Source organism: Protopterus annectens, chromosome 8.part0 (assembly GCF_019279795.1).
Source record: "Protopterus annectens isolate FY-2018-M chromosome 8.part0, PAN1.0, whole genome shotgun sequence".
Classification (NCBI taxonomy): domain Eukaryota; kingdom Metazoa; phylum Chordata; order Ceratodontiformes; family Protopteridae; genus Protopterus; species Protopterus annectens.
The window spans coordinates 1,027,711,655-1,027,727,079 of record NC_056741.1 but is presented as its reverse complement, the minus strand read 5'-3'; the positions used below and the strand labels follow the sequence as shown (position 1 = coordinate 1,027,727,079).

Below are 15,425 nucleotides of genomic sequence, written 5' to 3'. Positions count from 1 at the left end.
TCAATATCATTGTGCAGAGGTGAGACCTGTTTATGTGGTAGCAAGTTTGCTTGCACCATAGGGAACTCCATGGTGGGGATGAATTTGCCGGCAATGCGACAGACATGTTGGGGCATTCTCTTTTGACAGTTCTATAATGTTGCTTAGCACTGTGTTCTGGGATGACAGAGTAGAATATGAGAGCTGTAAATGTGTACCATTTAATAGCACATATGAGACGAGTGGGGGCAATGTTTAGTGAGTCAGAGAACATATGAATAGTCCTATAATTTAACATGTAGTCTACATCTTGGTGTATGATGGCTATTGTAAAGTTATGTAGGGGTGGGGGGATTGATGGAGATAGATGTAGCTTTGCAGATGTGTAGTGAAGTAAAGGAGCTCAACCACTCCACAGAGGGATGCTGTTACCATTGATGTGAGTTTTGTGAACAAGAGATATGTTTGTTTATTTATTTATTTATTTATTATTTATTTTATTTTACATTTGATTACCAGGAAAGTCTGGCTGGACACATGACCTTTTTCAGTGGAGACCCAGGGAGAAAAGCTCCACATAATACATACAAGTTGATCAAACTTTTGAGTCCATAATACATACAAGTTGACAAACTTTTGAGATCATTATATATCACAGTGAGTTGCATATACATTACAACAGTATAGTAAAACAGATTCCATACAAACATTATATAGCTTCTATAGAGAATTAGCTAGAAGTACACATACAGGGGGGTTTCTGAGCACAATGTACCACCTAATCATCAAAGCTTAAAAAACCTGTGTGGATATAGGGCATTAAAGTCATCTTAGAAGAAGTAATCACATTAGCTGAGATAGACAGTTTAATCGGGAGCAGTGCATGAGCATAGCCACTTGTTCGATAAGTGAGTTTTTTAATTTTTTTTTAAAGTGAGTTAAGGCTGTAGTAGATGTTGTGCTAGAAAGTAGTGCATTACATATTTTGGCTATGTAGTATGAGTAGAGGGCTTCTCTAGCAAGATTGTTGGCTTGAGTTATTTTTATAAGGGGTTTATTTTTAGAGCGTAGAGCTCTGGCATTGGAGTATGGCTGCAGTAGGTTTTGCAGGGCAGGTGTTTTCTCAGGTTGATAGAAGATTTTCTTGGCCATAGTTAGCTGGTTAAAGAGTAAGAGTCAGGGGTGTTCTAGCCAGTTGAGTTGTTTGAGTGCAGAACAGTGGTGAGACCTAAAGGGTGAGTTTGCTGAATACCTGGCAATTTTGTAGTATTGTAGTACTATAGCTACGCTACCAAAAAGTATATAAATAAACAGCTCAACTTCAGCCATTTAACATCCTGTTTTTGACTACCACATACTCTTGTTATAGTATTAAGGCATTAAAAGACATGCCAGATGCAGCTATGACTCTGTAATGAGGTGGTCTCAGCTCAGTGAGTGAGCAAACCAAAAGAGATCACACAGAAGGTGGGGACTAGAGGACGCTGACAGCCACCAGTGAATGTTCATGGTGCTTCTGGTTCCAGTGAATGTTCATAGTGCTTCTGGTTCCAGTGAATGTTCATAGTGCTTCTGGTTCCAGTGAATGTTCATAGTGCTTCTGGTTCCAGTGAATGTTCATAGTGCTTCTGGTTCCAGTGAATGTTCATAGTGCTTCTGGTTCCAGTGAATGTTCATAGTGCTTCTGGTTCCAGTGAATGTTCATGGTGCTTCTGGTTCCAGTGAATGTTCATAGTGCTTCTGGTTCCAGTGAATATTCATAGTGCTTCTGGTTGCTACCTTTGCAGCCCAAGCAGTTCCTATAACAAGGCATTTTGAAACAAGAACTTACAGCAGAGAGGTGTAACAGAAGACACAGCCTATATCACACTAAATGTCATTGGGGGGAGGGACTGTTGTATTTATTGCGTGTTTTAAATGACAGCTCAGCTAATGAAAGTGGTAGTGCTACCCGACGACCCCCCCCAGCCTCACAGTTTATCTACATATCAATGTTTGGGTAAAATGCTTATTTTACAGGAGTCAACAGCTCTCACAAGCTGCACAAAGGCAGTCATAATTAAATAACTGAATAAATAAACACAACATGGTAAATGCAAAAACAAATACAGTAACTCAGTAAAAATATTGTCAAATACTGGGTGGGTTGAAACTTTGCAGTCCAACTGCACTAGCAGCTACCACTTTCCTTCAGAGTAGCAAATATAACAGCTATCAAAAAAACACACGTACTGAGTTGTGACTTCTTATCTAAAAACACTATTTTATTTCTGTATATAACTGGGATTTTTCCTTTTTTTAAATGCTGAGGCATAAGATAACATTAAAACATGTTTTTTTAGTAAAATTCAGGATGCAACTATTCTATTGCCTTTAAAGCTGTCTCTATAATCTGGGGATATGTTACAAATATTTTTCCCCAAGAACAATTGCTAAACATGACCTCAGAATATGTCTAACAATTTTGAGTATAACAAAACTGCTATACAGGAGCCAAAAATAACCAAAAAGTCAGTAGTAATAGTACAACCTTCTTCAAAGTGATAAATAATAAATGAGTTAAAGAGATTGCCATAGATAAAAAGGGAACGAGTCCAGGGGAAGAGCTGAATTGCACACATTAAATTGCTGGAAAAGGTGAGAATCACAAGCTAAAAGCACTTTTATGAGCTATTATAATTTGATTATTTTATAAGCTAAAGGAACTGTTAGCTACTTTCCTGCGCATTTACAGAATGTATAATATCAATTATATCTATGTACTTATATTTTGTTCTCTGAGTTGGCTATGTAGGCCAGGCCCATTTTTCCTGACAGCCAGAGAAAAAAAAGTTCCGCAGTGACAAATGGAAAGAACTGACAAGTGAAAACAAGGTGCATTTCAAGAAATAGGACCACAAAGCTGATTAAGACACTAGATAACACTAACTCAATAATGTAAAATGCCCATGATTGCTGAAACTGAAATTGCCAAACCCAACATAAAAAATCCTTTAATTCATAAATTTTCATCCACATTGAGTTATGAGTGGCAATTACGGGACAGTGCAAGTAAATAATTGATGCTCAGAGTAAAATTGTTTTGCAAACTGGCAATGGAGAGAAACAAAAGCAAAGTCAATTACAGAAAATGCAGGTGTTTAGGCAAAAAATGGGAAAAATGCATGCATGATACTGTTCAACAAGCAAGCAAAATATTAGATTCATCTGGAGTAAAAACTACCAGGAACAGAACAGGTATGTTTATTCAGTTTAACAGGAGAGATACTTTTCAGAAAATGGTAACTATATATACTCCATCTCACCAGTTTCAGCTTCTCAAAATGTCAAGTCGCAGCATGTTTCTGCATATAGAGGCTGTATTGCAAGATTACAGTCTTATGCAATATGTTTTTCTTCATCCTTACTCCCGACTGCTGTGTGACCACTGTGTTAGTATGTATACGTAAAGGGATATGGGAATAGTGCCATGCTCACAGAGGATTAATTTGGGGCTTGAAAAATACATTTGGCATGGATGTCTACCACAGTTTGAACAGTTATATGCTTCAATGAGTTTGAATCATCCAATTTGGTGTCAGGGGGTTAGGACTAAAAGATGCCTGCTATGAGCTGCTAACAAATTTTATCCAGTAGTCCATGGTTTCTCTACAAAGCCTTAGTTTTCTTACTCTGTGACTTAAAGTGAGTCATTTAACCACAGTGCTCTAGGGTTACCCCAGGAAAGAGGCCTGAGCTTAGTGGTTTTACTCAATTAACACATGAGCAAAAAAAAATAAATAATTGAGTTCTCATCGATAATCAATATAACAGCAAAAATTGTAGATACATTGTATATTCTTAAGCAAAAATGAGACAGGATAAGCAAAGGGCAATGCTGCTAAGGAAGTGAGGAAACTGATAACACTCATCGTCTTTAGTAATAAACATTAGCCAAACATACCAAGGAGGAGGTCAGATAGATAGAAAAGATAAAAACAATGTGCCGTATTACTCACAATGATAAAGGCACAGCAAATAAGACAGTAATAGAATGATAACTAAAAGATGGGATATTAAACAAGTAGAATAAAGCATTAGGTGGGATAAAGATACAGCAGACTCCAGAAAGGAGGGAGAGAATCTTTGGGGGGAAATGGGAGATACAGAAACAAAAATCTTTGATCTGATCCAGTGATAGAGAAAAAATGGTGGAGGGGATAAATTGTATCAGAGATAATATAATTTGCACGAAACAAGCAAATTGGTCACAAGTACCCAAAAGTACACTCATAAACCAAAAAAGTAGGTACGAGCCAGATATCCAGTCCCAGAAGAAATTAACAACACTAAATCTATAAACATCATCTGTGCATACCTCCCCCCTGGAAATAATATCCCCATCTTAGAACAACTTCTTGAACACCTCTCTATAAACCTCCCTCAAGAAACACTATTTCTTGGGGACTTTAACATCGACTGGAATTCTTGTAGCAATGCTAACCCCACCTCCCACATAAATCTTTTTGGGTTTAAACAACTAATTGACAGTCCAACTAGAATAAATAATAAAAGCAAAAAAGAAACCACCTTAGATTGGATCCTTATAAACTCTCCCCTACAAAACTACCAAACTGGCATCCTTCCAGATGATCTTAGCGATCACTCTCTTACTTATGTCATTAGGGCCAAAACTAAGCTAAACTTACCTACCTCACATAAAACAATATATTCAAAAAAAAAACTTTAATCCTGAAGGATTCCTAACAGAACTGACACAATACAACTGGACCCCTCTCAAATATCTCTCACTCAACAATGCTGTTGAACACTTCAACTCAGCATTCCTGGCCATCCTGAATCATCATGCCCCAAAACGTATCATTAGAATAAGGACCAAAATAGCACCCTGGCTAACTTCTAATACCAAACAAAAAATTATACTTAGAAATAAATCGTGGAAAAAATGGCGGTCCTCCAGAAATCCAAACGATCACCGAATCTTCAAAGAACTCAGAAATAATACCAAAAAAGCTATACTTGCAGATAAAAAAAAATACTACCTTGAACTACAACAATCAACCAAAAAAGAACCAAAAAAGTTTTGGTCTACTATCAATAATCTTCTTACCCCAGGCAAAGTAGTTACACCGAACCCACAAAACTTAGAACCTGACAACCCCTCTTTAATAGCCAATAACTTCAACACCTTCTTTACTACTTCCATACAAAATCTAGCTAACCACTTAACCCCTGATTCCTCCCAACTGCCCTTAAATAACAGTAACAACTGCCTTCCACCCCTGCAACTTCAACCCATACCTACCTCCTACATACAATCTCTTTTACAAAAACTTAAACCTACTACACCCTCAGCTGATAACCTTCCAGCTGAATTTCTTCAAATAGCAGCCAAAGCTATCGCCTACCCTGTTTCCATCCTCATAAACAGATCCATAAAAGAAAGTATTTTTCCCACAATCTGGAAAATATCTCATATCATACCCGTACACAAAGGAGGCAAATCCACAGACCTTTCAAACTTTCGTCCTATAGCACTACTATCTCCACTAGCTAAAATCATGGAAAAATGCATACACAAACAACTTCTTAACCATCTCCTTCAAAACAACCTACTTGCAAATACTCAACATGGATTTAGACCTTCACATAGTACTACCACTGCACTACTTTCCTTTTCCAACACCATCAACTGTAATCGTAACAACAACAAACTTACCTCTTCTCTTTTCCTAGACCTGTCAAAAGCCTTCGACATGGTCAACCACACACTTCTACTTCACATATTAAAATCCCTTGCTTTGGATACCTCCTCCTTAACTTGGTTCTCTTCTTATCTCGAAAACCGACAACAAGCAGTACTCTGGAAAAATTGTCTATCTTCCCTACTACCTATCTCTTTAGGAGTCCCACAAGGATCCATACTAGGCCCACTCTTATTCTCTATCTTTATTAATGACCTCCAAGCATCTATCCCAAACACTACATGTATACAATATGCAGATGATTCCACCATTATTTGCACAGCCTCCACTCAATCTGAACTCCACTCACTCACACAAGCTACCTTTTCTATCGTCGAACACTGGTTCTCAAAAAGATGTCTTCTCCTCAATCCCAAGAAAACAAAACTACTACTTTTCTCACCTACACACAAATCTACACAACTGAACTTCTCTATTACCGCAGGTGATAACTCCCTCATCTCCCCAGACTTATCAACTAAACTACTTGGTGTTACTATTGACAATAATTTTAGCTATGATTACCATATCAACAACACCATAAAAGCAGTTAATAAAAAAATTGGCTCACTATACAGAATCAAACCCTACCTTACACCAGAAGCACGGACCACCTTAGCACAAACACATCTCATCTCGACCATATTGTATGCCTCCTCTATTTACACTAACCTCTCCAAAAGCAACCTGAAGAAACTTACGACATCCTACCACAATATAGCTCGCTTTGCCACAGCATCCCAGTATAGAACACACCACTGTCTAAACTTAAAACACTTACACTGGTTGGAACTTCCCAACAAGATTACATATCAACAACTCCTAATAACACATAACATATTATATCAACCATCTAAAACACCTGCTCTCACTAATCTTCTGAGCCCTTATAATAACCTGAAACAACTACGTTCTGCTGAAAAGCTTCAAGTCAACACAACTCGAATCACCAATTCTGCAGGTAACTGCCTTTTTCCCAACGCAGTAGGCAAAATATGGAATAACCTCCCCTCACACATTACCTCTATAGGCTCCTTTGATCTTTTTAAAAAACAACTCCTTGCACATCTTAAAAACTTCTGGCTCTGCTCTTGTACCAATCCTGACTGAGAAACCTAATACCTTCTACTATTATACTTCCTTACCTCTCAACTGCAATCCTTCTCTGTGTTCTCAAACATCCTAATGACTTTACAGTTTCTACTGTTCTCTTAATAAAACAAAAAAAAAAAAAAAAAAATATTGTATATACACTAATATGTATGCAATGATCTGAATGGAGTGTAGTTCTAGATATAATTAATGTCTGTTGCAATACGTAGATAGTATTATAAGTGTTCTATTTTTCTTGATCTTGACTAATAACTATCCATGGTAACTTAATATCTGTTAAAGGAACTCATAGTAAATCTTCAATTTTGTATAACCTTTGTTTTAAATCTGTGGAGCTTTTCTCCCCGGGCCTCCACTGAAAATGGAAATTATCCAGCTGGACTAGCCCGGTCAACAAATGTAAAATAAAATAAATAAAAATAAATAAATTATTCCACAAGTCCACGAACAAACACAAAATTCACAGCAAGCCAAATAACATTAACGTAGTGTAGAATATCCTAACGTTTTCATCGTATCACTTCATCAGATGAACGCTATCATCAAAAATAACTATTAAAATAGAAATTTGAAATGCTGACATCCAATGAAAACACAAACGTAATTAAAACAATTAAAACCCAAATTGAATCATGATGTATTTAAAATGCTGTGTTGAATACTGAAAATATACCATGTATATACACATATTTAAAAGAACTGAGAATGTTGTTCCAAACAACTAATTATTCACTTTCAGGACCTGATTTTATAAATGAATAAACTCAATAAATAGTAAAATTTTATGTTATGTATAAATAGAATATATACAATAAAACAACACCATCTACTGGTGAAAATAAAAAAACGTTCTTAAACTATAAAAATATTTTTCCAATGTTTACCTAAGTTGTGATATGGACTATATAAAGTAAAAATGGGAGCCTTAACTGTTTAGTGCTAAAACCTTAAAATATTGTGAACAAGTGTAGTATTAAAATTTAGAAAATTTTGTTAAATAATATTTATAAAATCCATAAGTAATATAAATAATTATTTAAAAGGTGTCTTAAAATGTTTTAAAAAATGTGGATGATGTATATATATATATATATATATATATATATATATATATATATATATATATATATATATATATATATATACATGTTGTTTCATATGTTTTGTACATTTTATAATTTAGCAGCCCTTAATTTCAAAACGGGCTTTACAGAGACCATATCGAGACCTGGGGAATGACTGGCATCTAAAACCAATTGCCAGTACAATTCCCTGTATTCTAAATGGGTCTCCCAAGGGCCAACCCTAGGGTCTGTAGGGACTACCTCAATGACAAAGAACTTAAAATTAACTTTCTCACAGCTTAAAGTGTGTTTAAATAAAGCATTGTTGTCATTCATTTTCCTCATATCATAGCCGTGTTCATAAATTCTTTGTTTTAACCATCGCTCAGTTTTGCCTACATAAAATGAATCACATGAGGCACATAAAGCTAAATATACCACCCCTGAGGTGTTGAAATTTGCAAACCCGTTTGTGTTGATGTACATATTTCTACTTTTTATATAAAGAGTCTCAAGGTTCAATATATTCAAACAGTAACCACAACTACCACATTTATATGTCCCTTTCTTGTTGTAGTCATATATATTGTGTGAATACTTGTGTGTGCCACCTTCTAAAATATTTTTCAAGTTGCATCCTTTTTTGTATATATACTGCAAAGGTTCCTCAAAAATAACGTCCAAATCTGAGATTTTTGCAAATCTAGACCATTCAGTACTTATTACTTTTTTAATTATATTGGTTTCACCAGTATAGGTCATAGTAAAAGCAGACGAAAATTTCAGCTCTGTGTTCACATGTCCTGAATTTACAGTTTCCATGTTAATAATAGGCAATCTTATACCCAAAATGGGGGCAAATCTATTGCTCCTGCCTTCCTTTACTTGTGCGTAAATTTCTGTTAACATTTCTTTTGGATAACCTGTAATTTTAAACATATCTATAATGATTTCACTTTCATCTTCAAATTCCTTATCCAAAGAGGTCATTCTACTTGCTCTAACTAGCTGACCTTCAAAGACCCCTCTCTTTTGGTGTGGTGGGTGAGCGCTATTAAAGTGTAAATAAGAGTTAGAAAAAGTTGATTTTCTATGTATTCTGGACTTAAATCCATCTGTTGTACTAACTAAATTAATGTCTAAGTATACCAATTTATTGTCGTTTATTTGATGTGTGAACCTTAAAAAATCAGTGGTTCCAGTAATATATTCAAGGAACTCTACAAATTTAGTTCCTGAGTCATTCCAGAATAAACAAATATCATCCAAAAAGCGCCCATATAGATTCCAACAATTGTAATATTCTGAGGAGAAAACATATTTTTTCTCCCAGTATAACATGGCAATATTGGCGTAAGTGGGCGCACAATGTGCCCCCATTGCCACACCCTTTAACTGTTTGAAGTATTCACCTTGAAAAAATATAAAATTATTCTTTAACACAAGGTCCATTAAAACAAGACATGTTCGAAATGTTTTGAAAGAAATAGTATGAATGTCTGCTAGAAATCTTTCAAACCAAACCAAACCTATGTTGTGAAGAATACAAGTGAATAAATCTGTCACATCAAGAGTAATGAAACTTTTGGTGTTAATCAATGTATTATCAATACATCTTAGGAGATCCCAAGAGTCTTTTAAAATAGTCTTGTTTTCCAAAATAACTGGTTTTAGTTTAGGGTCTATATATTTGGCCAAAGGTGCAGTCACTGAACCTTTAGCCGAAACTATTGGTCTCAGTGGAGGATCACCTGGATCTTTGTGCACCTTTGGAATACCAAAGATTGAAGGGACTTTTGGTTTTTCAACAGTCAAAAAATTGTATGTACTTAAATCAATTAATCCTTCAAAAAGTAAATAATCTAAAGACACCTGTATTTTCTTGTAAGCTATATGTATTTCATTTAATGAAACCCTAACGTAGGTTTCTTCATCATTCAACATATCCAACATTTTACCCTCATATGTAATATAATCCATGAAAACAGCACCGCCACCTTTATCCGGTTTCATTATTCTAATATTCTTATTAGCTCTACAACATTGTAAAATTTCCCTTTCTTCTGTTGTAAGATAAGGGTTTACTCTACTATATTTTAAATGCTCCCTCAGTTCTTTTTCCACTAAAATTTCAAAGTTTTTTAACTGAGGGTGTAAAGGTGGATTAAAAGTGCTCTTTCTGGTCAAAGGGTTTTTTACATGTCTTTTCTCTTGGGCTGAAAAAAATATCTCTAGGTTTTTTTGTCGAATAAACAACTTAAGGTCAAAATTTACGTACAAGTAAAGGAAGGCAGGAGCAATAGATTTGCCCCCATTTTGGGTATAAGATTGCCTATTATTAACATGGAAACTGTAAATTCAGGACATGTGTACACAGAGCAGAAATTTACATCTGCTTTTACTATGACCTATACTGGTGAAACCAATATAATTAAAAAAGTAATAAGTACTGAATGGTCTAGATTTGCAAAAATCTCAGATTTGGACGTTATTTTTGAGAAACCTTCGCAGTATATATACAAAAAAGGACGCAACTTGAAAAATATATATGACAACAACAAGAAAGGGACATATAAATGTGGTAGTTGTGGTTACTGTTGTAATATATTGAACCTTGAGACTCTTTATATAAAAAGTAGAAATATGTACATCAACACAAACGGGTTTGCAAATTGCAACACCTCAGGGGTGGTATATTTAGCCTTATGTGCCTCATGTGATTCATTTTATGTAGGCAAAACTGAGAGACGGTTAAAACAAAGAATTTATGAACACGGCTATGATATGAGGAAAATGAATGAAAACAATGCTTTATTTAAACACACTTTAAGTTGTGAGAAAGTTAATTTTAAGTTCTTTGTCATTGAGGTAGTCCCTACAGACCCCAGGGGTGGCCCTTGGGAGACCCATTTAGAATACAGGGAATTGTGCTGGCAATTGGTTTTAGATGCCAGTCATTCCCCAGGTCTCAATGATATGGTCTCTGTAAAGCCCATTTTGAAATTAAGGGCTACTAAATTATAAAATGTACAAAACATATGAAACAAAATATATATATATATATATATATATATATATATATATATATATATATATATATATACATCATCCACATTTTTTAAAACATTTTAAGACACCTTTTAAATAATTATTTATATTACTTATGGATTTTATAAATATTATTTAACAAAATTTTCTAAATTTTAACACTACACTTGTTCACAATATTTTAAGGTTTTAGCACTAAACAGTTAAGGCTCCCATTTTTACTTTATTTAGTCCATATCACAACTTAGGTAAACATTGGAAAAGTATTTTTATAGTTTAAGAACGTTTTTTATTTTCACCAGTAGATGGTGTTGTTTTATTGTATATATTCTATTTATACATAACATAAAATTTTACTATTTATTGAGTTTATTCATTTATAAAATCAGGTCCTGAAAGTGAATAATTAGTTGTTTGGAACAACATTCTCAGCTCTTTTAAATATGTGTATATACATGGTATATTTTCAGTATTCAACACAGCATTTTAAATACATCATGATTCAATTTGGGTTTTAATTGTTTTAATTACTTTTGTGTTTTCATTGGATGTCAGCATTTCAAATTTCTATTTTAATAGTAATTTTTGATGATAGCATTCATCTGATGAAGTGATACGACGAAAACGTTAGGATATTCTACAGTACGTTAATGTTATTTGTCTTGCTGTGAATTTTGTGTTTGTTCATGGACTTGTGGAATAAATTTCTTCTGGGACTGGCTATCTGGCTCTTACCTACTTTTTTGGTTTATAATATAATTTGCCCCAAGGCTGTGCCACTTCAGAGCCAATTATAATAATTAATAGGCACTTGCATGAAATGTGGTGGCCTTGGTCCCAAAAAGAAAAACATTTTGGTGGTGATCCATTTGAATGAACAAGTTCACTAGTTCATGTTTCATGAAAAGTAATTTGTAGATGCAGACTGTATGCAACTATTCTTGCAGACTGGAAAATTGTAATCTGTATCAAATTAATTAACTCATGCTCTTAACAAGTAAAACTTAACTATGTTATCATGATTGGTAAATTATGTATCTCTTAAGGAAAAAAACTCAACCCATAGATACCTGTAAAATACACTGCACCAAGCAGAAAGCAAATGTAACACAGATTTTGAGTGATAATAATGGCAGTTTAATGCATTTCTAAAATGGAAAAAAGTGGTGATGGATGGAAGGAAGGATGATGAATGGATGGATGGATGGATGGATGGATGGATGGATGAATGGATGGATGGATGGAAGAATGTATGAATGGATGGATGAATGGATGGAAAGATGGATGGATGGATAGATGTCTGTGATAAATGTTGCACTAGATAGAAGCACATGAATGATTTTAGTGAAGTTTAGAGTTTGGTTTCCTCAGTGTTATACATTGCTAGGACAAAAAAATGCACTAAAATTGTTATTCAATGAACTTGTTTTTTTTTTCCAGGTTACAAAAAGGGAAAAAAGGAATGAACAGAGGCTTATCATTAGGAAGAAACCCTGGGATGATGTAACCATGGCTGCTGTAAAGTCATTTTTCAACCTCATATGCACAAAGATTGTCACCTTCAGAGAATGTTTTTTTGGACTTTTCTTCAACAAAGCATGTTTTTAAGAAAACTAAAAAAAGAACTAACAATGTGCTGTATGTCTTCCTTATGTAGGCTTCAAGTGACTGACTCCATTGCATGGTGGAGAGGAATACAGCTCACAGCCTTATGGCAGACTACATCTCCACTGCAGAGATTTTCTTTTAATTATAGGTTGTTTGCTCAAAAAATAGCAAAACAATTGCTTGCAAAAAATATCACCAATAATTTTCTTCTTATCCTTAGGACTTTTTTTCAATTTTATTATTTAACTCTCAGTTTTTCAAATGGCATTTGAAGTGCTTAACTTACTTTTCTGTACTGTAACGGTTATGTTGGCTTGCTGTATGGCATATATGGTGGGTTAAGGTGAAGAGGAATGACTGAGCTATACACAGTAGATCTGGGTACAATTCCCTCAGCATCCACTTGCATACTGTGCAACTCTGAGGTAGTTAACCAAAATTGCACATGAAAACTTTACAGTAGTGGATTTCCCATTTAAGAAAGTTATAATAAATCAAGGCAGCTCACTGAAGACATCCTTAAGAAGTAGGATTGGGGAGTGCAGGCATAGACACAGGAAGGAGTTCCTCTTCAAAAATCAGTGATTGCTTTCTGAGAAGCCGACCAAGCATCATCATTATTCCGTGATGGTGATTTCAGTTTAGGAACCAATATGGCACTGTGCAGTTTTATCTGTATGCGTTAGGGACAGACCAGCATGCCAGCATTTTTACACTAGCTGTTGGGACCTTTGGACAGTCAATGAATGGTGCTAGTAGTCCACAATACCTCATCCCCACCCCACCTCAAAAAAATCAAAGAGAACTCAGAATAAACTCATGTGATACACCAAGAGTTTTTTTTTAATCCAAGTTTTTTCTACCCATTAATAGCATACATGCATACACATACGCAAACACACACATACATTATTGGCCTGTTCTTCAAAAAATTTGTGGTTTTCTGGAAAATAATTAAAGATTTAAGTGAGTAAATAATGATATACTTTTGATTTTCAGATTTCATATCTTCCAGAAAATGCATGTTAATGCACAACATGTTATTCTATTACCTCTCTAGGTTCATAAGACAATATTTAGAAGTTGTCCCTGATTTTGGGACTTAGCTGCCCCCCCAACACACACACACACACACACACACACACACACACACACACACACACACACACACACACACACACATATTAGTATTCGTAAGTAAATGCACAGACTGTAATTTTCTGTCAGTTTATCTTCATGTCAGTATATGTGGGTTTAATAAGAAGGTTTTAAAAGAAGGTTCCCTGGTTCTTCTCAGTGAAACATCTTCTGTGCCAGATGCAACTCTTAGTACTTTGTTGAAAACAAGCATATCATTTTTTGTCACTGCACTATTAGATGCTTGATAAACATTGGTAAAATTAGTCCTAAAATTAAAAACACTGCAGCACTATTTGTGGAATGTTTATATATTTTTTCCTTGCAAAAATATCAGAGTAATAGCAGCAGCACTATTTATGGAAAGTTTATACATTATCTAACAAACATATCAGTTTCACCCCCCCCCCTTTTTTTTTGTCTTTGCTTTAAGAATTAAGTTTTGGATTCATACATTTTTTACCTGTATCATTCTTCCATCACGTATGTCATAAAAAGACAAAATAAACATGTTGGTATATACAGTGCTGTCATCTGCTTAATCCATGAACAGATAAAGCTAGTATGTTTCAGAATAATCTGCAGCTGTTTTAATTAGAGATGACAGAAAGCTTAGAAGCAGCAGTCATTATTTACCAAATATATTTATGGAGTTCTGTTAAATTACTGAAAGAAATTCATTAAAATGTGTCTGATTAGTAATAATGCATTCCATATATATATATATATATATATATATATATATATATATATATATATATATATATATGTATGTTCACATATATAGTTACATGCACATTTACAGATACATGCATATGCACACACACACACACACACACACACTCATATATGTGTGTGTGTGTGTGTGTGTGTGTGCGCGTGTGTGTAGAGAGAAGTTCGGGTGCAGGTGTGCATATAAATAACTTCAAACATTTTATAAACACACACACACACACACACACACACACACACACACACACACACAATATAGGAACATGTATGTATAAATGATGTATATTTGTAGATATGTCTAGGTAAGCACATGATAGACAGACATGTCTTAGACACATATAATGGTACTGGAACTCTGTTTTTTTTTTTTCTGCCCAGCAATGTTGTTGCTTTAGTCATTGTCTTCATCAAGGAATAATTACAACAGCATGGTAACATATTGCAAAAGAAAATGATGCATGCATTATGAAATTAGCAAAAAAGAGATTCGTTGTTATCCAAGCCAAGTGTCTGTAAGTGTAGATACTCAGAAAATAAGGTTCATATAGCCCTTTTTTAATTAGTAGATATCCTTTTGAGCTTAAACACTTTAGCAGTGAGCTCAGCAGACTTTAGTTTGTTTTCCTTATACTTTTAGATTACAGGTAATCCCTTTAAAAGTTGGCCTGTTTTTAAGGTAAGTATTGTTTCTCAGGGTGCAGCTGGTGATACTTCCTTTCCTCATCAAAATGTGGTTCACAGCTGCTGCACAGGCAAGTGATGTTACACGCCTGCTTCATATTCTAGTTTTGTTCTCCTGCTAATGATAATCCAGTGTTCTAAATCCACATTCATAAGTGTGCAATATAGTGTATCATCCACGTGGGTGGAATGTCCACCACAACTGAATTTGTATATACTATCTTCACAGTTGCACAACATTGGAGAAGAGAGAAACTATAAAACTGAACACAACAATTACCTACTTCACTCTAACATGAACAAGTAACTGATTTCTTAA

General features: G+C 34.7%; 1 protein-coding gene across 1 annotated transcript in view; it reads left to right on the top strand.

The window, feature by feature from the left end:
• The window catches only part of SCN1B (sodium voltage-gated channel beta subunit 1), an 863,611-nt gene extending 849,396 nt beyond the window's left edge, over positions 1–14,215 (top strand). The window contains exon 6 of the mRNA XM_044080512.1: positions 12,389–14,215. The gene's annotated coding sequence lies outside the window, so the exon portion shown is untranslated. The remainder of the gene's footprint in view (positions 1–12,388) is intronic.
• The last annotated feature ends 1,210 nt before the right edge of the window (positions 14,216–15,425 follow it).